The sequence below is a fragment of the Trachemys scripta genome, chromosome 7, assembly GCF_013100865.1.
Source record: "Trachemys scripta elegans isolate TJP31775 chromosome 7, CAS_Tse_1.0, whole genome shotgun sequence".
NCBI classification, from domain to species: Eukaryota; Metazoa; Chordata; order Testudines; family Emydidae; genus Trachemys; species Trachemys scripta.
The window spans coordinates 93,688,295-93,716,063 of record NC_048304.1 but is presented as its reverse complement, the minus strand read 5'-3'; the positions used below and the strand labels follow the sequence as shown (position 1 = coordinate 93,716,063).

At 45.3% G+C, this 27,769-nt stretch overlaps 1 long non-coding RNA gene and 1 pseudogene across 1 annotated transcript; both read right to left on the bottom strand.

Annotated features, from left to right (window-relative positions):
* Nucleotides 1-63: 63 nt before the first annotated feature.
* LOC117880661 lies at nucleotides 64-24,080 on the bottom strand. Its single transcript, XR_004646569.1, has 3 exons — nucleotides 23,999-24,080; nucleotides 10,499-10,545; nucleotides 64-472 (listed from the first exon to the last, which is right to left on the bottom strand). It is a non-coding gene; the product is annotated as an uncharacterized LOC117880661 (long non-coding RNA).
* Nucleotides 24,081-25,412: 1,332 nt separating this feature from the next.
* Nucleotides 25,413-27,266, bottom strand: LOC117880575 (annotated as a pseudogene).
* Nucleotides 27,267-27,769: the final 503 nt, after the last annotated feature.

Here is a 27,769-nt window from a genome sequence, read left to right as displayed (position 1 = left end):
CAGAAGTTGGCAGCTATGTATGTGTAGTTATTTTTCAAAGGAAGGACCTAGAAAAAGCTGGAATCTATTTATTCTGGCTTCCAGAAATTTTTGCTGTGGCTAAGTACATAGCTATTTCAGTTCCAGCCACAAACCAAGAATTATCTTCATTGTTCTCTATACTATATCATCCATTCCAGATCTCTGTCTCTGAACCAGTAATTTTTTTGAAGCAAGATTTAGTTCCAGTAATGTTTTCTGATTGTTCAGCAATCAGTAGTGCACTTTCCACTATCTAAGTGCTCCTATGGCTCCCACCACCTGAATTCCTCCTGAGTATTTATAGATTTATCCTCACAACAACTCTCTGAGGAAAGTATTATCCCCCTTTTACAGATGGGAATCTGAAGCACAGAAAGATTGACTAATGTGCCCAACATACCTTAACCGCAAACCATCCTTCCTTCTCACCACTGTTCAGATCATCAGCAATCTCCAGAGACACAAAATGTAGAAGGATGACAAAAGAAAAATTAAAATTATAAACATTTTGTTATGCAAAAGTCTTACAGAAAACAATAAAGAAAGAAGCCACTAGGATTCCATAGAGATTAAATAGAGTCCTGTAAAACTTACTATAACCCCCCACTGAATTTAATCAAGAATGATATCTGCTCAATAGAACTGTTAATACAGAATTGTATGCTTGACATAGAATTCTATAGCTGGGTTGAAAAATTTCACAGAAAGATTATTTTGCATTACATTATATCAGAGCTTTTTCATAGAATTAGGTGGGAAGGAATACCCTCCCTTCACCACCAGTGCCATCAAACAAACATAGTAAATGCACTTAAAAAGGGATTGCAAAGTGGTACTAAAAAGGTCATTGCTATGTGGTCCTATATTTTTAGATGTTCACCTGTTAAATACACTCAAAATAACTTTGTAACAATAATTTGATAAAAAATATGCCATATAACATGAATGCTATTATACTCCTTATAATCATGGTTTTGTTATGAACACCTGTGTCTTATACAGTGCAGGGATTCAGAAACAAAGATTAAGGTAAAAAGCAACAGAGGGTCCTGTGGCACCTTTGAGACTAACAGAAGTACTGGGAGCATAAGCTTTCGTGGGTAAGAACCTCACTTCTTCAGATGCAAGTCTGAAGTCTGACTTGCATCCAAAGAAGTGAGGTTCTTACCCACGAAAGCTTATGCTCCCAGTACTTCTGTTAGTCTCAAAGGTGCCACAGGACCCTCTGTTGCTTTTTACAGATTCAGACTAACACGGCTACCCCTCTGAAAGATTAAGGTGTAGCTTGGGTTCCTCATATAAACACAGAATACAGTGGACGTTTTAGATGTGTAAGGAACCTAGGATCAGGCCCAAAATATCACTTGACCTTATATCCTACCATGTGACAGACACATGAGTTCTAAATGAAGGCCAAACAGGTGTCTTGTAATGCCAAATACCTTTAGGAAATTTGTATCGTACCTAATGTACAAACATTAAGATACTCAATATCTCTAACATCTCAGATAACAAAATATCTGCTTTGGACTGAGCCACACTAGTTTAAAAAAGTTTTGATATATTAATGGAATCAGGTGGCTGAATCATGCAGGCATGCCCATGAAATTCCCAGTGGAGTCCTGTTGATGTCACCCTAAAAGCCCTTTAGTCTCATACTAATTGTGTGTCAAAACCAAAGCAATTGAGAAATTGTAATTCTTCTTCAGAAAGGCACTCTGTAGAAATGGTACCACACAGTCCCATGTTGAAGTTTTCTTAGTGACCTCCTTACAAATGGGCTCAGTTTACAATTAAAGTTGGTCCACCCCTGCTCTAAGGTTTAGGCCATTTTAGAGAGAAGGAAACAGAAGGTAAGTGAGTTATGCAGGGCCACACACAAATCTTTAGGAAAACTAGGAATAGAACTCAGGAGCTCTTTACTCAAAGTTCCATACTCCCTCAATGAGCAAGATTGTTATCCCTTATGCCCATTGGTAAGCAAGTACTTGCAGGAGTCATCTCAGAGTTCAGTGGGACTATTGTTAGCAACTGTTAGTGGTATAAGGGGTTCTCACTGTGAGACATCTTGAAATAAGAAAAATTCTTAGGGTGGCAGAGTATTGACATCTGTCTCTCAGACACATACTCCGCTGCTTTATGATACTGATTAGATACATCCTGCTGAGTTCAGGCCACAGTGCTCACTGTAGAGGGATGGTGGGGGTTGCTGGTCCAGGGAGGGGAATGGTGGAGTGAAAATCTGTTATACCAGATTGTCCATTGGCATAAGGTCACCTGTGTCAGGGACCTGACTGCAGTGCTCCTCAGTAGCTCTAATTTATGCTGGAGCCATGCAGCATAGCATCAGGGAGCTGTGACCAGCTCCCTAAAGCTCCATTATCTGCACCTTAGGTAGGGTGGAGAATTTAGCCTTCAGTGTTTTGTCCTTTCAGTTTTCAAAAGTAAAAAAGACTACAAGAAGCTGAGGACTTTAATTATTTCAGTTGGGAAACTGGTATTTCTCAGTTAATGCAAAGGTAGGACATTCTTGAAGTAGTTACTGTACTGCAGAATCCACCCTACAATAGATCGATTACTTGTAAATTGCTACAGCGATGGAGAAATCTTCACCATGCATTTGCATTATCTGGAGAATATAACCCCGTCTCCCACCTATCTTAATTGAATCTCCTTTAATCTGACCCAGGTTTCTGATTAGAAAGTTTGGAGTGGGGAGATGCTAACCTGTATACAAAGTGTTCGTATAAACAAATTCAATATAATTTAGCAGTAACTATAAATTTAAATTAAGCATTTGTAAAAGAGCCTCAATAGTTTTAAGAACAAAGACTTTAACTTCAATCTATTTATTATGAAGTTCAGATCCACCTTTGCTGCAAGGGGCAGGAGGTGACTCTTTCAAAACATATTAAATATCTGCAGAATAGGCTGAAGATTCTAGAAAGATTAATTCAGGAGGTTCCCAAAATGTGGTCCATAGCACATTTGCAAGTGATCTGTGCCGCTATAGCTTTAACAAGGTGCCAGCCCCATACCTGTGTTCCAGTTCCAAAAGTACATCACTTTCCAGATATGATTTGTCTACAAAGCAATTTCTGTAATTGCCTAGGGATGTTATTTGATTGCAAATGGGAAGGGCAGTGCTATGCCTGATTATGAATGGGAGGAAAGTTTTCCATGGGCCAATCTGTTTAGAATGATATGGTCCACTGTATGAAAACTTTTGAGAACACCTGTCTCATCTGGTAAATATCTAATGTTTAAAGAGCAATGGACAGCATAATTGCTTGAAATGAAATCAAAGCTGAAGTTGTCAGCTCTGCTGAACGAAAGGTAACCTTCATGCTCTTGGAAAAAGCAGAAATGTCTAACAATTATTAAGTGCTCTAACTTTTTTTTTCATAGTAATCAAATAAATGGGATGGACATATATTACTAAAAATACTTATCCAAGGCCAGCCAGCCAGCCATCTTGACTCAGCACTAGCTCATTAATCTTTAGATTACAGTCAAATCTCAGCATAGATGATCAAGAGGCCAAATATGAAATCACAGCAGTGATTTCTGGGCCTCAATATACACTTTAAGAAAGAAAACTGTGCACATTTGTTTATATACATGTGTTGGGTGGAGAAATGCTGCTCATAGTCACATATTTACACACAACAAAGTAACAAGAAGGACTCAGTGTACACAATACTGTTCAGCCATAGTAACATTAAGCGCTCAGTACAGTACTTTGAGAGCTATGGTAGCTCTTAAAACAATTTAAAAAAGTGGGTAAGTATCATTACCACTTTACCACTGGGGAACTTGAGAAATAGAGACATTAAGACCTACATTTGCAAAAGCACTCACTAATTTTGGGTGCTGCAGTTTCTGGGTGCCCAGTTTAACCTGCCTAACCACTGACTCTTGATGATGCTTTCCTGAGAATGTCTGAGCTTGCCCTGCTGATGTCATAAATTAACCCCCAGTTGGGTCTCCTGGAGTTTAGGCTTGAGGGAATTTATAGGAAAATTGACTCTGACTAATTTTCTGAAATTCTTGGATGAATGCTGAAATCCCAGAGCAGCATCTAGGGGAAGGGAAGCAAACTGCCAAGTGCTTCCTTTGGTGCCATGAGAAAAACTCTGGGTCTAGGTTGACTTTTCTAGTGTGGAGCCACCAACTTCACACTGACATGGTGAAAAGGCCAGCCCTAGTCCCAGAACTTCTAATTCATTGGGGGTGGCAGAGAAGGGAGCTGGTCCCTCCATCCCAGAGACCCAGTTGCCTAGAGCAGTGCCTAGAGCAACCTTTCCAGAATACGGTACCTCTTCCTGAAGTCTGATTTGTCTTGGTACCCCAAGTTTCACCTTACTTAAAAACTACTTGCTTACAAAACCAGAGATAAAAAATACAAATGTGTCACAGCACACTATTACTTACTTTCTTATAAATTGCTTACAGTACTTTCTCATTTTGTCTGTATGAAATTTTAATTTGTACTGAGTTCACTATGCTTTATCTGTAACCTGTTGTAAAACTAGGCAAATGTCTAGATGAGTTGATGTACCCCCTAGAAGATCTCTGTGTACCCCCCAGGGGTATGCGTACCCTTGGTTGAGAACCACTGGCCTAAAGAACAGGGAGAAAATCCCACTCCTGGCTCCCTGCTGTTGGCTCACTTTCCATTAGAAGAGAACAATGTCACTCCAGAGCAAGAGCTCAGCTCTGCCCAAATTGGGAAGGGAATTGGTTGCCAGCTGCCTGGTCAGTTCTGAACTAACTAGAGAAGACTGCAGGCTTGGGTAGAGAGTACACCATGCTATTTACGCTGCTGGGAGCAGACCCAAATGCTTCCTGAACTTTGTGCTAAAAGGCTGATCCAAGAGCAAGCCGGGGACTCAGCCACAGCCAGTTGCAGAAGCCCTGACCAGCATGGTGACTACTGGGATAGATGTTTGGGGATACAGCAGGGACTGGGATTCACCACTCTGAGCTCTCACCATACCCAAACCTGAGTGACCACCGCAAACTGTTTTGGGACAGAGAGGGGAACTGGGGGACTGGTTGGAGTCTATCGGGTAAGATATTAGTACTTTGTGTAATTAAGCATGCCGGACTCAGTACATTGTACAATTATGGGATGGTAGGTATGACACCCCATAGGAGACTCTGAATGGTCCCTTTTACCAACTGAGGTTTTGGCCCTGCCAATCTAAAGTCATTAACATTATATATGAGTGCAGTATTTGTTTATGGTGTTAATTCCTGCCTCCCCAGAAGTTGGGCTTTGGAAGGCAAGTGTGGTTCTCCACCTTTAAGCATAACTTGGAATTTGGGGTCCACTCAATTAACCAGGGTGCCCACACCACACTAGTAATGACTTTAGACTGTTAGTCACTCTGCTGGCACCTGCTCCTATATTTGCACTTCAGATAATTCACCAATGATCTGTAGGAGAGCTTTCCCTTTTAAGAGAAGATGTGGGAAGTCTGATTTGTCCAGTTTGGTTACTGAGAGGAAGCACTTATTTTCAGCTAGTTCTTAAAGGTTTGTTTCAAGGTTCCATAAAACACCTACTCTCCCCAAGAAACAGACAAGTAGTTGTGTCTAAGAGTCCCAGGTCTAAGGCACGGTACCATTTTGTAAATCACATTAACCACCATGAATATGCAAAAACTTTGAGGAAAAACCATGACTGTGTCAAATGCAAACTGAGCTCTCCATGAGATAGAAATCCAACAACTTTTAGTTTCCTGGAGAGATGCCTTAGGGAAATAGCTAAACAACAACAGGAGGAGGTCTTGAAAAGCAAAGGGCATGTTAAGCTGCGTGGAAGTAATTTTAGGCTGTAAAAATAATTATCTATTTCTTTGTGCCTAGGGTCAGAAGGAGATACATTGCCTTCCTATGGGATTTTTTTATAGCAGAAAACTTAAGAAGCAATGTAGAGTTCAACTTTGTTTTTTAGGAAATGTGTGAAACTTGGAGAAGGACATAGGAAAGCTGAATTTCGCATCAGGTGATGCTGAACTTTAGTCACAATCTTATCAAGTCTGCTAGAATAAGAAGGGTCTTAATCCTGATGACTGGCCTCATGGAAATATACCTTGGAGATGGGAGCCTCAGGAGTAGCTCTTGCTAGGGCTACCACCCTAGAATTTTCTCTCTAAAACATCTCAGGTCATAAGGACTGAAGTGTCTGATTTGCTGAGCTTCACCCTTAGATCAGCTATAAAAGGAACCAAAAGTCACGTACAAGCTGTTATTTAGTTGAACAGCTGAGGAAAGATTTTTCTCTTTGAGTCTAAAAGATTAGTTGGATTTGGATTCTACAGTACCCCTTTGGTCACCCTTGGTCATCTTGGTGTGGTCACATGAGGCTAAGGGTGGGTGGATTGGGAAGAGTTGATTTCATGCTTAGCTGCTACTTATGTCCTTTGCTACTTACGCTGCTTCAAGAAGCCCAATAACTAATAGCTCTTCCCACATAACCTCTTTTATATGGCTGTGGGTTAGGAGCTGGCGCTGGCCTTTGAGGGAAACTTCCATGGGGGAGAATACCAGGTGGGAATATCGTCTCTGGAAATAGGTTTCAAGAAAAAGCCTTATGTGGCATCTTCACCTGTCCCAGCTATACCTCAGATCTGAAGTATCTGATCCATAGCTGGACTGGTTGGTGTCATCTGACATGCAACCCTCAAGTCTCTGCCAGTCAAGGGTGGGCTGCTAGCCCTGGCAGAGAGGGTAGTCCAGTTGGTTTTGAGTGAGATCAGATTCACAAAATGGACACTGTGACAGTGTACCCCATAAAGTTTCATGGAAATATGCTTATGAATGTATATATATAACTGAAATATGTTTTATGCTACATATGCCATGTAACATATCTATGTAAAGGTTATGATCTACTGAATACATTCCTCCTATTTGTATGCATGTGTCATTTTTGTACTTGAAGTTAGGAATAGTGGCTGTATATTTGCTTGATTTCTAAGTAGCCTTTGTAAAGCATTTGGTCAGGTTCTTGAGAAAGGAATGTGCAAATTAAGTGCCCAATCAAGAAGCACTTAAGGGACAATGGATCTTGGGAGGCTCCACTCCACATAAGAAGTCTACATGAGGACGTTCAAGGTAGCAGGTAAGCCATGGCTGCTGCCTGTAAAAACTGAGTCATGCATGGACATGTGACTTGCCCATGTTACTCCAAAACTGCATCTTGGAGCTGGACTTTGCATAGGGGAGACGAGGGGGTCTCCACCCCAAGAGAAAGTCTATTTAAGCCTGTGGGAGACCCTTCCATTTGGTCTTCAGCTGGCTAAAGAGATAGCCTCTCCACCCCCAAGGATACCTGAAAGAAACTGGAACAAAGGACAGTAACTACAGGGGGTGTGAGTGATTGCTGGACCCAGACTAGAAGGAGACTAGTCTCTAAAAGGAAGCTTACTGGGTGAGGTTATCATCTATATTCAGTTTTCTTAGACATAAGAAAGACATTGCGTGTTCTATTTTATTTTGCTTGGTAATTCACTTTGTTCTGTCTGTTACTACTTGGAATCACTTAAATCCTACTTTCTGTATTTAATAAAATCACCTTTTACTTATTAATTAACCAAGAGTATGTATTAATACCTGGGGGGGGGGGACAACCAGCTGTGCATATCTATCAGTGTTATAGAGGGCGAATAATTCATGAGTTTACCCTGTATAAGCGTTATACAGGGTAAAACGGATTTATTTGGGGTTTGGACCCCATTGGGAGTTGGGCATCTGACTGTTAAAGACAGGAACACTTCTGTAAGTTGCTTTCAGTTAAGTCTGCAGCTTTGGGGCACGTGGTTCAGACCCTGGCTCTGTGTTGGAGCAGACTGGCATGTCTGGCTCAACAAGACAGGGTGCTGGAGTCCCAAGCTGGCAGGGAAAGCAGGGGCAGAAGTAGTCTTGGCACATCAGTTGGCAGTTCCCAGGGGGTTTCTGTGATCCAATCCGTCACAGACACAATCTTGGCTTTTTCTTTGGCGTGATGAATGATGAGTCTGACTACGCATTTGTTGCCCAGAATGCTATTGGAGAACTCTGCTGAGCCAGGCAGAGCTGACACAGGATCTATCCTATCAGACATTCACCCAACCTGGAGCTGCTCACCAGAATGTTTCTGCTGATGCACTGGGCCATCTAGGTATAGCAGCCAAGATGAGAGTGGCAGAGCCCATAAGTCCATTTTAGCACTGCACTGAACAAAAATAAAAATGCACTTTGTGGTGTCTGATTGGGACATATAAACAGCTTGGTGTCAATGTATTAATCATAACATTAACTGGAACTTCTGTTATGTTTTAAAAAGAACAGGAGTACTTGTGGCACTCTAGAGACTAACAAATTTATTAGAGCATAAGCTTTCGTGGGCTGCAACCCACAAAAGCTTATGCTCTAATAAATTTGTTAGTCTCTAAGGTGCCACAAGTACTCCAGTTTTTTTTGATGATACAGACTAACACGGCTGCTACCCTGAAACCTGTTATGTTTTAGGAATGTATTAGTCATATCTTTAGAAGTATTTAATTTGCTGGTTTTCTTTCTTAGACAATAAAAAGGAGCTTAACGTTGGTTCAAGAACCTATGGGGGCAGACTCAGAATACTCTGGTAGATTAAATCTTTGAGAGATTCTATGAATTTAGGTCCTTTCAATCTTCAGTGGCATCAGGGCTCTAAAATTATGTCGTTAAACTAGTAAAATAGTACTTTACATTAGAACTGTGAGATTAAATTAAAAGTTAAAACTATGGGGCATATCCTCAGGTAGTGTAAACTGGAATAGCTCCACTGCCTGTTCCAATTTAAACCAGCTGAGGATCTGGCTCTTGCTATAAATATAAATAGCTGACTTGGCTCATAGCCTGCATTTGCCACGGTAGCACAGTGAATCACAATCGGTGAAGCTGACAATATACATGACCTGAGCAAGCTTCCCAAATTCCATGCCAATTTATAAAAGGCATTTGCTGGCTTAAACAAGGACTAAATAGTTTAGAAGATACTTGATGGACACCCACCAAGACAGAAGTGTTTAGTGGACAATAGAATGCTATTTCAGACTAAATGAGAGATAATTTTCACAGACCCCTTCACAGAAGTGGAACACCACGGTCCAGCTTCACTAGGCCCAAAGATAGAGCAAGTGCTGCATAGATGCTCTGAACAAGTAATATTTACTGACAGTAAAATGAAGCTCTAACTTTTCAACCAGTACTTTCTCACATTCTTCTCATACCACCCCTCTGAACTTTGTAGAGATTCTGTCCACAGAGTGTAAGCTGTTTTTCACTAACAAACAAAAAATATGACAAAGTACTTGGTTCAGAAGTTAAACCTTAGACATAATTGAGAACTATGATACCATAACTACACTGTGTATCTTGAAAAGTGACCTTCATTTAGAAATGTAAGGGGCCGGCAGCCATCTTTCCACCCTACTGATAATCTGCTGGTAGGATCCAATCCTCGCAAAAGCAAGGATCTCCATCTCACTTTTGACCCTTGTGTGGAAGAGACACTTAAGGCATAATTTCACCATAATTCACTAGTTGTCTAGTTAGAGTCAACTAATGTAAAGTACAGATATATAAATGCAAGATCTAGCACACCAGAACATGATGTTTGTTTATGACACTCCCAGGACAACTGTGGGTCCACATACAGGACTGAATCAATGATGAAGCTTTTTAAAAAGGTTACTTCTCAGCAACCAGAGCTCTCTAGATGTCCTCTCTCTGCTGATCCTACCACAATGATCACGAGCTGTATGAGCGCCTATTCAAACAGCTGGCTACAAGAGAGGCATGTGGCTGTTTGGCATGGCAAGCCTGGGAGGGAGGGAGGAGAAGCGGAGCTGAGCGGTGTGCTCGTGGGAGGAGGAGGAGGCAGCGGCGGAGCCGAGGTGAGCTGGGGCGGGGAGCGGAGAGTAGTTCCTCTGCGCCTCCCCTTACTTGCTGCGGCCCCCACACCCCAGCTCACCTCCACTCTGCCTCCGCCTCCTCCCAGGAGCATGCGGCAGCTCCGCTTCTCCACCGTCCCTCCCAGGCTTGCCGTGCCAAACAGCTGATTGGCGCAGCAAGCCTGGGAGGGAGGGGGGAAAATGGCGGCGGAATGGAGGTGAGCTGGGGCGGGGGGGCCCCGGGGAGGGCCGCAGCAAGTAACGTGGGTGCAGAGGAACCGCTTGCGGTAACACAAATTCAGATATAACAAGGTAAAGCAGCCCTGTCCCCCGGAGCGCTGCTTTATTGCGTTATATCCGAATTCGCGTTATATAGGACTGCATTATGTCGGGGTAGAGGTGCAGTCAGTTTATAGATGAGAAAAGTAACCAATCTTAACTAAATCATATGAAACTGAAGAAAATATTTAAATCAGTTACTTAGTCTTGAGACATGCCCACTACAAATATTAATTTTAAATCCAATTAAATCACAGTATTTCTCCACTTACCAATGTTTAGCCCCTGTCTCCTTTCCAGGAACACATGTTCTAACCATCTGGTGAGTAATAGGAGAACTTAGTATCTTAAGTTACAACAGCACTTCAATATCACAATAAAATCATTACACAAGTTTAAATTTAATTGCTGGGCAGCATCTTAGTTAACTTGCTCTCACCAATCCATGCTGAAGTCTGGGGGAGGTTTTCCTTGGTTTCATTTCTTCTTGACTCTTCTGTTTTTCTTTTCTGTCAGTGGCAGCTTGTTTGTAGAGAAGGACATAAAGAGTTGTGGAGTGCTTGCTGTCTAAGCAGTGTAGCAGAGGGGATGTGTGTATGTGAGGGGCACTCACTTCAGAGTTTTATACTCTTCTCATCCTTCCTATTTCCAAGAAACACATCTCTTTCAGGCACGTTTAGATTCAAAGTTGGATGCTGTCACTCTTTCATTGGCATCATGGTTGGCTTAGTTCCTGAATATGCAACATTTCTAATTGCTTTTGTTCTTCTTGTGGCAGGAAAACATCAGGTAATGTTTAAAGTTAGTTTTAACTTCCTTTTTGTTCAGTACATTTTGTGAGATATTTTAAAATTTTATTAAGGTTTGACATGAAATGAAATTCTGTTTTCCAAGGTCCAAACTTCTCAAATCAGTCAAATCAAATAACTCATACAAAGTCTTAAGCTTTAATAATTAAAAAGTTGATTCTTATAATAATTTTTGGAGAGAGGATTCTTGTCTTCTGGAGTTGAGTGAGGGTTTGCTTGTGCACTGCCAGTAATTAATTAATTTGCTATTAACATAAATATTCTATACTTAAAAGGCTTCTTACATTAGTAACTAGGTTAGCATTAAATGACATTGCTATATTTGTACATAAAACATCCTACTACTCATATAACAATATCAGGCAGTTATTATATGAAGGGTTGCATTTAAATACAGAATATTTGCAAATATGCATTTAAAGAGAAGCTTATGACATCTTAAGCATTTGAGAAACAATAAAAGATTTCACTCAAGTGGAAATATGAGTTGGAAGTAATCAGTATCTTCTGTAAACTAAGATTTCTCTTTGCAAAGATGAGGGCTACAAGACTCACTTTTATGACTTGGTTTATAGCTTTGATAACACATCCTAAGCATTACTTCTTTTGGAGTTTTTTGAATAAAAATATTCTTGCATTCTTTTACATAGCAAGGGCTTTTCCCCTCAAACAAATACACTACAAAATCTATTTTATTGAGATAAAGATCATATCTACACTAAACTGATATCTTATACAAGACAGATGTGTCCTAGTCTTTGATAAGACACGCTGATTGGCTTATTTGCTTTTTGATCAAATGGTTTCTAGATTTATAACCCACGATTTGCAGTATACAAATGTAATTTGTAATTACAGACCAAATATTCTATACAAAGCCTGAATCATAGTAATTACCTTATATACATATTTCAAAACATGGTATACAATATTAAAGTTAAATAGAAGTTATAAAGCTGCATCCCACAGTCTGTGTAAACACACTTGGAATAGTAAACATTTTATGACTAAGGAAGGGTTATATTGCGAACATTTGCTTGTCCTTGGGAGACAAAAAGCATAACCTTTTTGAATTTCATTGATTAGTCTGAGCACTTTGTACATAACTAGCTAAACATAATATATATTCTTATATTTTCAAGTATCCTGGTATAACATACTTGTAACTTGTGGCACCTTTGAGACTAACAAATTTATTTGAATAAAGACTGGGAGTGGATGGGCCATTACACAAAGTAAAACTATTTCCCGATGCTTATCTCCCCCTCCCAGTTCCTTATATCTCCTTGTCAAGTGCTGGAAATGGGCCATTTTCATTACCACGACAAATAGTTATTTTTCTCTCCTGCTGACAACAGCTCACCTTAACTGATCACTCTCCTTATAATGTGTATGGTAACACCATTGTTTCATGGTGTGTGTGTGTGTGTGTGTGTGTGTGTTTTCCTTCTGTATTTTCCACTACAGGCATCCGATGAAGTGAGCTGTAGCCCACGAAAGCTTATGCTACAATAAATTTGTTAGTCTCTAAGGTGCCACAAGTACTCCTGTTCTTTTTGCGGATACAGATTAACACGGCTACTACTCTGATACTTGTAACTATATCTCAATATTCAGTAAAGGCGGAAACAAACTTGTAGAAACCTAAAAGAAAAATAAGTTATATTCATTTTAATATAATTTTTGCATCAATATTGAGGGTTCTCTCTCACAACTTGTAACCCTATAGTGAAAATAATAAATGATATTTAACATATACTGTACTTGAGTTTAAATTATAGCCAAAGAATGTATAGGACCATCTTGGATTACACAGTAGCAGAGTACAGTAGCCACTGATGGATAGTCCCACGCTTTTCACAGTATTAAGTGTATGATTTAAGGCTAATAACCCTGTGTTGTATATTAACAGCCTTTTCATCTTCTTTATTTGATAATATAACATGCTTATAGACAAAGACATTAATTAAAACTTTGCTGTGTATATCACATGTTGACCTTGGAATCTAATGCATTTTGATGCAATGGTAACTCATAACCTAGGGTGTAGAAAGATAATCATACACTATGCTCACTGGAATTCTCTAGATGCCTTTGGCTTTAGACCATTTGCCAGAAATCGAAGTTGGGGTGGACAAACTTGTGGACAGTAAAATGGAGGTGGAAGTATGAGATGGCTAATATGTCACTTTTGTGTAACAAATATTTTATTTGCTTGAAGGACAGTACTTCGTTAATGTCAGTAATTAAAACCAAAAAGTTTCAAAGAGAGACACAGTCCTGCACAAATTTAAGTAATCTGGAAAAGTGGTTGCAGGCCTAAAGATTGGTATAAATGAAGTTGGTTGGATGGACATTCTGCAATATGAAGGCTAGATTGTCCTTGTCTAAAATATAAAGGAAATTCATACTAATAGTATGTCTAGGGAGGCATGACTGTTGCATGTGTAGACATAGCCGAGCTAGCTATGATCAAGCTACTTCATTAAAAATAACAGTGTAGCTGCAGCGGCATGAGCAGGAGGAGTGGCTAGCCACCTGAATACAATCCTGTCTAGAACCTTAGATATTTACTCTCATGGCTATCCCATGCCATCACAGCTCCGCTATTTTTAGCCAGTTAGCTTGGTCACAGTTAGCTCAGGTATGACTACACGTGTTGTCCCAATGGCAGCGTAGACATATCCTAAGTTACTGCCATCCATTGTAATAACACAAACAATGCTTTGATAGAAAACTTGATTATTATTGCACACTGTATTCCTTCAGGAATGTTGGAACTTAGTCCATCTGCAACACATTCAAAGAACTTATGACATTTCCAAAACTTTGTAGAACACAATTAGACAACAGCTAAGCTGTTTTAGGAGGGTTTACCAACAGAGGCTTCTTCCAGAATTAAAGAAATGCCAACTCTAAATATATATTGTGCATCCATCACCAGACCTTAATTCTTAAATCTGTACTTCTCACAGTAAAGTGCTGTTCTCAATCATCCAAAGATGGAAAACAGAACCATCCACCCTGGATGAGACATTTACAGTAAAGACAAGCAAATATATGGTTCAAATACTTTCTGAACTCACCAAGACAGTAACATTTGTTTGAGATAAGCTTCATACTGTATTTCAGTATAAAAATATTTAGTACAACACTGTTTGCTCTTTGGAGGACTTTTGATTCTTTTTTCATTAATAGCTGTAAAAAGCCATTGTTTCATCACTGCATTTAAGAATTAACGCTGGATAACATGAGCTGAAAAAGAGTTGAGTCAAAAAAACCATGTGCCAAGATATTACTTTTGTTCAAAAGGCTCTTTTTCTTAATTTAGAACTAAACTATATTATACACATTTTTAAAGAGTATTTAGGACTTACACTAACCATTCTATTAGACAATTTTGCCTTTCTTGAATAGTATTTTATAGAGTACAAGACATAAGGAAAACTTTGAAAATGTGTTGTATAATAAACACTTTCCTTACTTTATATGAAATGGCTCCATGCCCCAGAAAGGCTTTCTGAGAGATGGGACAGATAATTACCAGCATGGGGCATGATCAGGATTTACAGTGGTGCCGGAGTTAAATGGACACAGTGATAAAGGATGTGTAACTTGAAAGGAGAGTTAACTTGTAATTATTGTATTGAAATCTCAAAGGTCTGGTCTATACTACCCGCCTGAATCGGCGGGTAGAAATCGACCTCTCGGGGATTGATTTATCGCGTCCCATCGGGACGCGACAATCGATCCCCGAATCGGCGCTCTAACTCCACCAGCGGAGGTGGTAGTAAGCGCCGCCGACAAAAAGCGGCAGAAGTCGATTTTGTCGCCGTCCTCACAACGGAGTAAGTCAGCTGCAATACGTCAAATTCAGCTATGCTATTCACGTAGCTGAATTTGCGTATCTTAAATCGACTCCCCGCTGTAGTGTAGATGTACCCTTAGTGTGGTTAATGTAGGCATTCAACAATGGAGTTTTCTTTTTTCCTTTGAGTTCACCATTCAAATCTAAAACTGACTATTTTAAAAGTGTGGACTAGGTGCTGGTGAATTGCATGAGAGGGAAAAGACTCCTTTGGTAAGACCTTGGAATAAGAGCAGTCACTCAGAAGCCTCTATTCCAGCTCAGAGATAAGCAGGGCCGGCTCCAGGGCTTGTGCTTGGGGCGGCACCTGGAGGGGGGTGGCGCGGTGCTCCGGCCGCCGGGGAGAGCGGAGCCCCGGCCGATTTGCTGCCCTCCCCCCGGCGCTCCAGCCGCCGGGGAGAGCGGAGCCCCAGCCGGGCTCGCCGCCCTACCCCCGGGCGCTCCGGCCGCCGGGGAGAGCGGAGCCCTGGCCGGGCTCGCCGCTGGGGAGAGCGGAGCCCCGGCCGGGCTCGCCGCCCTCCCCCCGGCGCTCCGGCCTCCGGGGAGAGCGGAGCCCCAGCCAGGCTCACCGCCGGGGAGAGCGGAGCCCCGGTCAAGCTCCCCGGCCAGGCTCTCTGCCCTGCCCCCGGTGCTCCAGCCGCCGGGGAGAGCGGAGCCCCGGCCGGCTCGCCGCCCTCCCCCTGGCACTCTGGCTGCCGGGGAGAGCGGAGCCCCGGTCGGCTCGCTGCCCTCCCCCTGGCACTCTGGCCGCCGGGGAGAGTGGAGCGCTGGCCGGGCTCGCTGCCCTCCCCTGCCGTGCTGGGAGGGGGGGGGGGCGGTGGGAGGCTTTTTTGCTTGGGCGGCAAAAAAGCCAGAGCTGGCCCTGGAGATAAGGCACTACAGAGATTCTATGGCCTCAGCTTCTCTTATTGCCCAGGCCTAATTGTTACTGAATGGGGTAAAACCAGGAGTGACCTTTGTACAACTGGCCACCACACACATGCAGTCGCCCCTTTGCTGACTCCCAGGCATCCTCAGTGGTGTGTGCAGTGGGAAGGAAGAAGTTGTGTGGCAAGGGCCTGCCACAAATGTGGAAAAGGGGGCAGCATTTGGGATGAAAAAGGACAGTTACCTGTTCCGTAACTGACGTTCTTCGAGATGTGTTGCTCAGGTGTATTCCACTATAGGTGTGCGTGCTCGCCCCGTGCACCGGTGCCGGAAGTTTCTCCCTTAGCCGTACCCATAGTGGGGGAGCACCGCTGCAACCCCTGAAGTGGCGCCGGTATATCACGCCATAAAGGGGGCTGCGTGCTCCCCCCACCCTCAGTTCCTTCTTGCCAGACAACTCCGACAGAGGGGAAGGAGGCCGGGATGTGGAATACACTTGAGCAACACATCTCGAAGAACGCCAGTTACGGAACAGGTAACTGTCCTTTCTTCTTCGAGTGATTGCTCATGTGTATTCCACTATAGGTGACTCCAAGCTATACCTGATGGAGGCGGGTAGGAGTTTTAAGTCTTAAGTTTTAAGGGTTACCCGGGCGGAGTACTGCCCTACCAAACCCTGCGTCATCCCGCGTTTGGGAGACGATTGCATAGTGCGAGGAGAAAGTGTGGACAGAAGACCACGTAGCAGCCCTATATATGTCCTGAATAGGGACGTGAACCACATAAGCCACTGATGAGGCCTGAGCTCTCATTGAATGAGCCTTCACTATAGGAGGTGGGGGAACCCCTGCCAGGTCGTAACAGGTGCGAATGGACGAGGTGATCCAGCAGAAAATCCGCTGAGTGGAAACTCGTCACCCCCCCATGCGCTCGGCCGATGCAATAAATAGCTGGGGGGACTTTCTAAATGGCCTGGTTCTGTCCAGGTAAAAGGCCAGCACTCTGCACACATCTAACATGTGCAGGTGGTGTTCCTCATTAGATGAATGGGGCTTAGGGCAGAGGACCGGGAGGAAAATATCCTGATCCATGTGAAAAGCCGAGACTACATTCAGCAAAAATGCAGGGTGAGGGCACAGCTGAACCTGGTCCTTATGGAAGACCGTATACGGTGGTTCAGAGGTCAGGGCCCTGAGCTTGGAGACCCGGCAGGCTGAGGTGATAGTCACTAAGAATGCCACTTTCCATGATAAGTGGGACCACGAACATGTGGCTAAAGGCTTGAAAGGAGGCCCTGTGAGGCGGGAGAGCACTAGGTTCAGGTCCCAGAGCGGGACTGGGGGTCTGGCATAAGGGAATGCCCGATCTAACCCTTTTAGAAACAGGGACGTCATGTGATGTGAAAACACCGAAAGGCCCTGCACCAGGGGGTGGAAAGCTGAAATGGCCGCCACATGCACCCTGATCGAGGAGGGCGCCAGCCCTTGAGTCCTAAGGGACAGGAGGTAATCGAGGACAAGCTGGATAGATGCAGATGACGGAGCTGAACCTCTATCCCTCGCCCACATAGAGAACCATTACCATTTGGCCAGGTAGGTTCGACGTGTGAAGGATTTCCTACTCTCCAGCAGGACCAGTCTGACATCTTCAGAACATCTCCCTTCCTCCTCATTCAACCACGGAGCAGCCACGCTGTCAAGTGGAGTGGGGCCAGGTTGGGGAGGAGGAGACAACCTTCCTCCTGGGAGAGGAGGTCCGGGCGGAGCGGCAGCCTGCGAGGGGGGCCCGCTAGGAGTTGTAGTAAGGTCCCGTACCAATGTTGATGGGCCCAGTCCGGGGCTATGAGGTTAACCCGCACCCCGTCTGACTTCACCTTCTGTAGGACCCTGCCTATGAGGGGGAAGAGCGGGAAGGCATACAACAGGGGCCCCGACCATGGAGAAGGAACGCGTCTGATATCGCCCTATCCCGCCCTGGAGCAGAATCTGGGACACAGGCGATTCTGGGCGGTGGCAAACAGGTCTACCTGGAAAGTGCCCCACTGTAGGAAGATCCACCTGGCCACCTCCCTGTGCAGGGACCACTCGTGCTGCTGGGAGAAAACTCTGCTCAGCTGATCTGCGAGCGTGTTGCTCTTGCTGGGCAGGTAAAAAACCTGCAGGAGGATGTTGTGGGCTATACAGACTCCCACAGGAGCTGGGCTTCCTGGCATAAGGCCCGGGAGCGCATGCCCCCTTGCTTGTTGACATAATACATTGCGGTGGTATTGTCCATGAGGACTCTGACCACCTTCCCCTCTATGTGCTGGCGGAAGGCCACGCACGCCAGGCGCACTGCCCTGAGCTCCCTGACATTTATGTGCAGGGTCAGTTCCTCGGATGACTATATACCCTGGGTCCTGAAGCCCCCAACGTGGGCTCCCCAGTCCAGGTCCGAGGCATCTGACACTAGATCTAGTGAGGGAGGGGGATCTCGGAAGGGAATACCCTGAAGCATGTTGCTCGGGAGAGACCACTATTGCAGGTCTGCCACCACCGTTGGTGGCACCGTGACGACCTTGTCCAGGCCGTTCCTGGCCTGGGAGTACCGGGAGGCCAGTCAAAGCTGAAGGGGTCTCATCCTGAACCTGGCATGTCGCACCACAGAGGTGCATGCTGCCATATGGCCTAGGATTTGAAGGCACACTCGTGTCGTAGTTACCAGAAAAGCCGTGACCGAGGCGACGAGAGTTTTGAGCGTCTCGAATCTGTCCCTTGGGAGGGAGGCCGTGGCTAGCCAGGAGTCTAACAGCGCTCCTATGAAGTTTATGCGCTGAACTGGGACTAACGTGGATTTCTCCTTGTTTACCACTAAGCCTAGAGCTGCGCAGGTGTTTAGCAGGAAGTCCATCTGCTTGTGCACCTGAGACCGAGACTTGCCATGGAGCAGCCAGTCGTCGAGGTACTGGAAGATCTGCAGCCCTTTCCTCCTGAGGTGGGCCGCCACCACCACCATACACTTTGTAAAGACCCTGGGGGAAGTAGAAAGGCCGAAGGGGAGGACCGTAAACTGGTAGTGGTCCTGACCAACCAGGAAACGAGGAAGCGCCTGTGACTCTCGAAAAAGTGGATGTGAAAGTACGCATCCTGGAGGTCTAAAGCCGTAAACCAATCCCCCGGGTCTAGGGACGGGAAAATAGAGGCCAGGGACACCATGCGGAATTTGCAACGAACCAGGAACTGGTTGAGATTCCCAGATTGAGGATGGGCCGAAGCCCGCCTTTCGCCTTCGGGATGAGGAAATACCTGGAGTAAAATCCCTTGCCCTGGAATTCCCGAGGTACCCTCTCCACAGCTCCCAGGGAGAGCAGGCGCTCTACCTCCTGGCTGAGGAGGAGGGCATACTCCAGGTCCCCGGCCGGCTACCGGGACGCGGGATGGTGGGAAGGGGGCGAAACGAACTGCAACCTGTACCCTTGGGAGATGGTGCTGAGGACCCATCGGTCCGATGTTATACGGGACCATTGCAGTCGGAAGGCAGATAAATGGTTGGTAAAACTCAACTTTATTAACTGGGCGGGGGGTACCCTGGCAACAGGCCCAGTGACGCCCTGCAACGAGTCAAAAACGCCGTTTCCCTGGCCTCTTGGCCTTCGAGGGTCCAGGTCATGGGGCCGAATGGGATTGGCGTTGGGACCGACGCCTCTGCTCCCTCTGCCTCTTAGGCGAGGGTTCGTATCTGCCCCATGTCGTGGGAGCTGAGGGCTGCAGTCTGGGCTTATCCTTGGCCGGTGGGACATACAGACCAAATGTCTGCAGGGTGGTGCGGGAGTCCTTCATCCCGTGAAGACGGGTGTCTGTCTGGTCTGCAAATAACGCTTTGCCATCAAATGGCAGGTCCTGCATTATAGACTAGGACTCCACCGACAGCCCTGACAGGTAAAGCCAGGATGCCCGCCTCATGAAGATAGCCGTGACCATCGAACAAGCTGCCATGTCAGCTGCGTCTGAGGCGGCCTGGAGAGCTGCTTTCGCTGCCGCTGTACCCTCGTCAAGCAGCGCTTTGAACTCCTTCCTATCTTGCTCTTGGAGGGAGGGCTCGAATTTTGGCAAAGAGCCCCACAAGTTAAAGTCAAAGCGACTCAGGAGGGCTTGGTAGTTTGCCACCCTGAGTTGGAAACTGGCTGAGGAATAAACCTTTTTGCCAAACATGTCCAGGCTCATGGGCTCCTTATCCTTCGGGGTCAGTGCGGGCTGACTGTGCCGCTCATGATGGTTGACCGACACACCATCAAAGAGTTTGGAGAGGGGTGGGTGTAAAGATACTCGTGCCATTTTGTTGGCACGAAGTATTTACGTTCCGCCTTCTTAGAGATAGGCGGGAGGGAGGCCGGGGTTTGCTATAGGCCCACGGAGATGTTTGCCACCCCCTGGTGAAGTGGCAGTGCCATGCGGCCCAGTGCCGAGGAGGAAAGGACATTGAAAAGATTGTCCGATAGTTCCTCCATCTCCTCTGCCTGCAGGTGTAGGTTGGCGGCTACACGCCGGAGGAACTCCTGGTACGCCTTGAAATCCTCTTGAGAAGGAGGAGGCGGTGCCGCTATGGACTCATCGGTGCCTGCAGGGTGACCGGGACGGTCCTGAGAGCATCGGGCGGTGCTGGTATGCCACAGTCCATGTCAGGGTCTGGTTGCAGGGACTGCCCTCGGTGCCGAGGCAGGGACGCAGAGTGGCCTTGAGATGCCCCAGCCACGAAGCGGGGCCTCGGTGGTGCAGGCGCCTGGGGCCACGATGCCCACTGTCCTTGCCAGGGTGTCCCTTGCCACTGCGCTGCCTGGGGTCCCACCAGGGTTATCTGTTCCTGGGGAATAGTGCGGCCCGGGGAGGGGCATCTGGGAGCCGAGGCAGAGGTGGCCGAGGATCGCACGGTGCTGTAGGAGCGGCTCGACTGGTGCCGTCTCCTTTGGCTCCTGCCATGGGACTTCGACCTCAATGACCAATAGGAGTAGACGTCGGAGGTCGTATCCCTGGACTCCCTACGGTGACTCCGGGCGCGACGTTGCGGTGCCGGCGAGTGCCGGGATGCACTCTGAACATGGTGATCATCGCGATATGATCGGTGGTGCTGTCGGTGTCGAGATCCGCTCTCACTCGACACGGAGCATTGACACTTCCCATGCCTGCGCCTGCTGCCTCTGTGGGTCAAGGACGACTCAGGCGATTCACTCCCAGGCGACCCTCACAACGGAGTGGAGATATGTCTGGGGCTATGGGAGGGCCCGGCAGACCGGACGGAGGTCTCCACGACCGACATAGCCAGTGAGGGTTGGGAGCCCAACGGTGGTTTCCCTTGGGACCGGGGCCTCACCTCGGATGGCCCGCTCGGTACCGGCATGGCAAGGACGTCACGCGCCACCTGGGTTGCCTCCGGCATGGAGGGGACCCATATCAATGGGGAGGTATGCGCAGACAGGGCTGGACTGCTCTGCTCTGCACGAGTCAGAGGTCTGGGCCCCGACGGGGATCGTGGGCTGGCCAACTCAGATCCAGCCTCACCCCTGTCCTTCTCATGGTGTTGCTGGGATTTGCCCTGCTTCTTGGCCGGGAAGCGGTGCCGACTGGTGGACGGGGCTTTGCTCCGCACTGATGACACGGTACCCGGGGCCGGGTTGGGTCGGCGCGGCGATGCCGGGGCCAATGCTGATTCCATAAGGAGGGCCTGGAGATGGATCTCGCGTTCGCGTTTAGTCCAGGGCTTAAATGATTTGCAAATTTTGCACCTCTCACTTATGTGAGACTTGCCCAGACAGCGAAGACACTCGGCGTGCGGATCGCTTCTGGGCAAGGAATTGTGACAGGAGTTGCACGACTTGAAACCTGGGGCACGGGGCTTGCCCCAAGCCAGGCTACTAACTAGAGAAGCTGTCTATTGACGAACAAGTACCACTAAGGCTAGAAGCGCTGCAGCCAAGGCTGGAGCACAAAGTTCCGACTACCTTCACTGGCGGCAAGAAGGAACTGAGGGTGGGGAGAGCACGCAGCCCCCTTTATGGCGCGATATACCTGCGCCACTTCAGGGACCGCAGTGGTGCTCCCCCACTACGGGTACTGCTAAGGGAAAAATTTCCGGCACCAGTTGTGATGTTATTGATATAATCTGGGACCATATAGAACATGGTTGCAACCAAAGTCCTGTAGTGTCACCACATCTTGTATAAAGGGGGGGGTGTCAAATTAGGTGTCTAAGACAAGGTTATGGTTTGCTGGTTATGATTATGCTGCGTAGCTATGTATATCAATTTTGTAGTTGAAGTTATAAATATTGGCTCTGTACTGTCTGTATTTCAAACTTATGCTATGCTTTTGGGAAACCTCCCAGACAAGTGGGTGTTAGCTCTGCCTAGCCTGCTTGATGGCCGATTAAGGACCATCAGCTATACAATTGACCCATGGAGAGAAGGCAAATATGCCTTGTAACTCAGCAAAGTATGCAGGAACTTGCCCATGTGACTCCAGACTCCATTTTGCTGTAATTTTCCACAGTAAGAACAAAGAGGTGTTCTTACACCTGCAAAAACTATAAAAAGGCTAATAATTTTTTTAAACCCAGTTATACACTAACTCCCCACTTAATGTCCTCTTGCTTAACGTTGTTTCAATCTTACGTCCCTGCTCAATTACAGAACATGCTCCATTTAAAGTTGTGCAATGTTTCGCTATAACGTCGTTTGGCTGCCTGCTTTGTCCAAAACTGGCAGCCCCACTATCAGCTCCCCTATGCCCCCACACAGCACCTCCTGCCCGCCGGCAGACCCCGCGGATCAGCAACTTCCCCCTCCTCCCCCGCCTTCTGCCCCTTCCTCCCCTGCCTCCTGAACACCGCAAACCAGCTGACTGCCATGGGCAGGAGGCAGGGGAACGAGGGGGGAGCCTGCACGCCGAGTCCTCGCTCCTCCCCCTCCCTCCTGCCCCCTGAACATTGTAAGCCAGTGGATTGCCACAGGCAGGAGGGAGGGGGGAGGAGTGAGAATGTGGGGCACCTCTCCCCCCCCTTGCCTCCTGCTCGCAGCAATCACCTGGCTTGTGGGGTTAAGGAGGCAGGGGAGAGAGGGGGAGGCTGCGCACCATGTCCTCGCTCCTCCCCCCCCCCCCGAACGCTGCAAGCCAGCTGATTGCCGCGGGCAGGAGGCAGGGGAGGGAGGGGGGAGGAGCGAGAACGCAGCATGCGGAGTAAAGGGGAGGGGAAGAAGAGGTGGGTTAAGGGTGGAGGCTTGAGGGAAGGGGTAGCATGGGCAGGCCGAGGGTTGAGCCCTCCGCCCCGGGTGCTTGCAGAGTAGGGGAAGCGGCCACTGCTGCTGTGCAATGTGCTTCTTCTAGCCGACAGCACTTCCAGCCTCCTTGCCTGCCTCATTGTCTCCAGTGCCAGTGGGCTGTGCCTGTGTGGGGTAAGGCAGGGGCACCTCCCAACTATAGTACTGTACTGTATAGCAAAAAAAAAAAAAAAAATTCCCTGGAACTTAACCTCCCCCCCATTTATATTCATTCTTATGGGGAAATTGGATTCGCTTAATATCGTTTCACTTAAAGTCGCATTTTTCAGGAACATAACTACAACGTTAAGTGAGGAGTTACTGTACATAAGAGTGGCCATACTGGGTCAGACCAGAGGTCTATTTAGCCCAGTATCCTGTCTTCTGAGAGTGGCCAATGCCAGGTGCCCCAGAGGGAATGAACAGAGCAGGCAATACTTTTGGCCTTCACATATCCCTGGGCAATGAGTTCCACCCATTGACTGTGCGTTGTGTAAAACAATACATCCTTATGTTTCTTTTATACCTGCTGCCTATTAATTAGGTGACCCCTGATGATGATATTTCGTTTTATCTATCCCTTTCCTAAGGATTCCAAACATTCTGTTAGCTTTTTGGACTGCCACTGCATACTGAGCAGACATTTTCAGAGAACTATCCATGCTGACTCTAATATCTCTTTCTTGTGTGGTAATAGCTAATTTAGACCCCATCATTTTGTATGTATAGCTGAAATTATTGTTTCCAATGTGCATTACCTTGAAAGGTAAGGTTGTACCAGAATATTTCCCTCTACTCAAAACTGTGAAAAGTTAAAGGAAAGTCTTCTGCATTCCTTGACATTTTCACATTACATACACCACCACTGATAACAGAGAAAAGCAGTATCTACCCCAACTTCATCAAACTTGTGCTCTAGCACAAAACCTTAATAACTGACCTCATTAATGTTAAGGCAGAACAACTTCTCATTTGTATGTTACACGTGGCAGATGTGGCAATCAGTTGATAGAAGAGCCCGTGAAACTGCTGTTAAGATTTTGTGCTAGAGCACAAGTTTGAATCGGGGGGGGGGGGGGCATAGAGGGAGTTTTTTAGTTCTCAGATTATAGTCAGAGTTTAGAGTCAAAGTACTATATACACAAGATGACCTTAGACAAAGTCTGGTCACACATCTACGTGATCTGGCACCACTTTCTTAGGGAGGAAATATTTGGCAGGAAAATGAAAACAGACTCCATTTGTTTATGCCACTCACTACAGATTTCTAAACATACACATCAGTGACACTAGAAACTAGCTATGTAAGCAAGTACTGATTTATAATGGTGAAGCATCCAAGCAAATGCAACTGAACTATTAATCCGTATATTTTTATACAATTTTGTTTCTCTCATTTGTAGGGTCTTACCAAATTCACAGCCATGAAAAATGCCTCATGGACCGTGAAATCTTATCCTCCCGTGATATCTGGCTATTATAGGGGAGGGGCAGGGCTGGGGGCACCTACCGTGCACTGGGCTCCAGCTGCTAGTCCCAGCCCAGTGGTTGCCCACCCATAAGGCTGGCCCTCCCCCCCCAACTGACAACACCCCCATACCCTGCAACCCTCAATTCTGCTCTACTATTTGCGGTGGTGCTGGCTTTACAGCTGGGCACTGCCCAGCTCTGAAGGCAGTGCCCCGCCAGCAGTGGTGCAGAAGTAAGGGTGGCAATCCCACAACCCCCTATAATAGCTTTGTGACACCCCCCCACTATCCCCTTTTGGGTCGGGACCCCCATGATTACAACACTCTGAAATTTCAGATGTTAACATCTGAAACTGTGAAATTGACTATTTTTAAAATCCGATGACTGTGAAATTGACCAAAATAGGTTGTGAATTTGGTAGGGCCCTGTTCATTTGTATAAAATTAGATACAATATACTCTGTAATTATTATTTAACATGAGTATTGCAATAGTTCCCAAAGACTCTTTTTGCTAGGTGCTGCCCAAACACACAGTGAAGGGTTTGCTTACAAAAACAGACCACTCCTCCATCTTCTCCATTTCGCTCCCTCCCATGCATATGTTGTAGAATGAGATATTTTTCGATCAAACATTTTCTATGGCTATGAACACCTTAAATCTGTGAATTCGGCTATATTAGTAATTATTACACTGTAACACAGTCATCTTACCATCTTCCTTTTATAGTCTTTAGATAAAGCCATTGTATTTTAAGCAATTGAAGCAGAACCGTATTAAGACCTTTAGAGGCCCTAAGCACTGAAAAGATTATGGTGCCCCCCCATATGTAATTCAAAATAAAAACAATACTATACCATAAAATAAAATTTTATTTTTGGAAATGACACAAAACTTACATGTACTCTGAAATTAAAATAGCTTCTTTCTAGATTTTCTGATCGCAAAATTCTGGATAAGTTCATTGAAGCTGACTCGACGAAGCATGTACGCTTCCATACACAACAGGGAAAGTGAATCAAGTCTATCCTGACACATTGTTGTTCTGAGGGTTTTTTATTCTTTTCAGCTGAGAAAAAGAGCGTTCTGTGGAGCAGTTAATAATCATCAATGTTAGAAAAATACGTAGTGCGATCTCTACATTTCGAAATATACATTGTATTCCGTCTTTCAATATTGTGTCATGAAGATCAATGTGACTGAATTTCATTTTTCCTGTTTCATTAAACTTTGCGCGCATATAACAGTGGAACTGCCGTACTTCTCCACAGAGATTCATGTTCAAGTCAACTAGCTTTTGGGAACCCTGTGAATATTGTTCGTCAGATAAGTCCATATTGTTTAGAAAAGAAAATCCACTTGATACTTCTTTGTACACTTAACCTCTCCTCTTCATACGAGCTTCAAGAGTATCAATTATAGCATAGTAAGTAGATACGCGAAATCTGTCTCTAGGATTCAATGCTGTTTCTGTTGCACTATCATTTGCTTGTTTTTTCCTGATTCGCTTGTGGGACTGGGCTTTTTTGTAGGTAGTATCAGGCAAGATATCTTTTGATATGTCTTCAAATCTTTCGAAATCATTCCTCAAAGTGTGTAAGTGGTCTGCTAATAATTGACAGAGGTCTGCACAGGTTTTCAAATCCAATTCTTTTTCTTGGAGAGTTTGACTTGTGTGGTAAAAGTATTGTAAAATTTCATTCCACATGGTCAACATGAATACAAACTCTAATTTTTGCATCTTGTTTGCAATGTTTTCTGCCTCTCGTATAGTTTCTCCCTTGTGTGACTGATCTTCACCTATACTAACGCATCCACAATCTTTGAGTAGGACTCCAGAATTGCACTTGTTGCCACTGCATGTGCCTCCCAGTGAGTATTAGAAAGAGATTTCAACACACGATCATTGCCCAAATATGTTTTAAGAATTGCCCATCGGTGTGTGGAGGCAGAGAAAAATGTATAAAGTAACTGGACTGTTGAGAAAAACCTTACTGCCACCGGACAACAATCAACAGCACTGTGGCCAACAAGATTGAGAGAGTTTGCAGCACCTGGTATGAATATGGCATATACGTTCTGTTCTAAAAGCTTCTTCTGCATTCCTTGATAATGCCCTGACATGTTGGTAGCATTGTCATAAGATCGACCTCTGCACTTTGAGATATCTATTTTGCAAACTTGGCACAGATAATGCAGTACTTGATTTGCCATTTCTTCACCAGTGTGGCTTTTCAAATTGAGGAATTTTATAAATCGTTCAACTGGTTTTCCATCTGTGGGAGACACATATCTTAGTACAAAACTCAATTGATCAATATGTGAAAGATCAGGTGTAGAGTCGACAGAAACTGAAGTACCCAGCAGTACTTATTTCATCCACAATAGCTGAACGAACTTTGTGACTCATTAGACCGATGAGTTCATCACATATTGTCTTGGATAAGTATGATGGGTTACCTTTGCCAGCATTCCCATATTTTGAGATACGGCCTGCTAAAAATGGGTCAAAATGAGCCACAAGCTCCAACAATCCCAAGAAATTTCCATTCTGCAATGATCCAAATGTGTCATTTGAACCCCGGAAAGGCGACCACATTCAGCTAATGTTTGAATAACACCTATAACACGCTGCAAGACATGTTGCCAGTATTCACGCTCCCCTTTAATTTGTTCTTCCAATTTGTGTGTCAATCCAAAGAAAGAAAAAAAACTAATCAAGTACGTATAACTCAGAAGAATATATCAATAATAAAACATAAATTTATTGCAATACATGACAGGATCTGATTTCCTTGTATTATTTCAATCTACATTAGTAGGACACCCTTCTGGTTTAGGTGGGGATAAGTAATAAAAAGAGAACAGAAAAATGGGGGAAGTGTGTGTAATGGAGTGTAAGGAAGTCTAACAAAGTTCTGATTTTTCCCATGATGACTTCTTCAATGCTTTTTTAAAAATATCAAATATCAATTTAAAAAAAAAATCATTTTTTTTGGTGCCCCCTGCTTTGCTAGTGCCCTAAGCACGTACTTAGTCTGCCTATTGGGTAATCCAGCCCTGAATCAAAGTAAGAGTCTGAGTTAGCAACTGGAATGCTGTGTCTCCTGTGGGGGACTCTTTTGCTAGCCATGGTGGGAAGTTCCAAGTCAGTAGGTGGTGCATGATGCCCTGCTGTGTATGGTGCAAATCTCCATCTTGTTACCACTTGGCTTGGTGACTAAAAATTGTTAAGAGCTTAG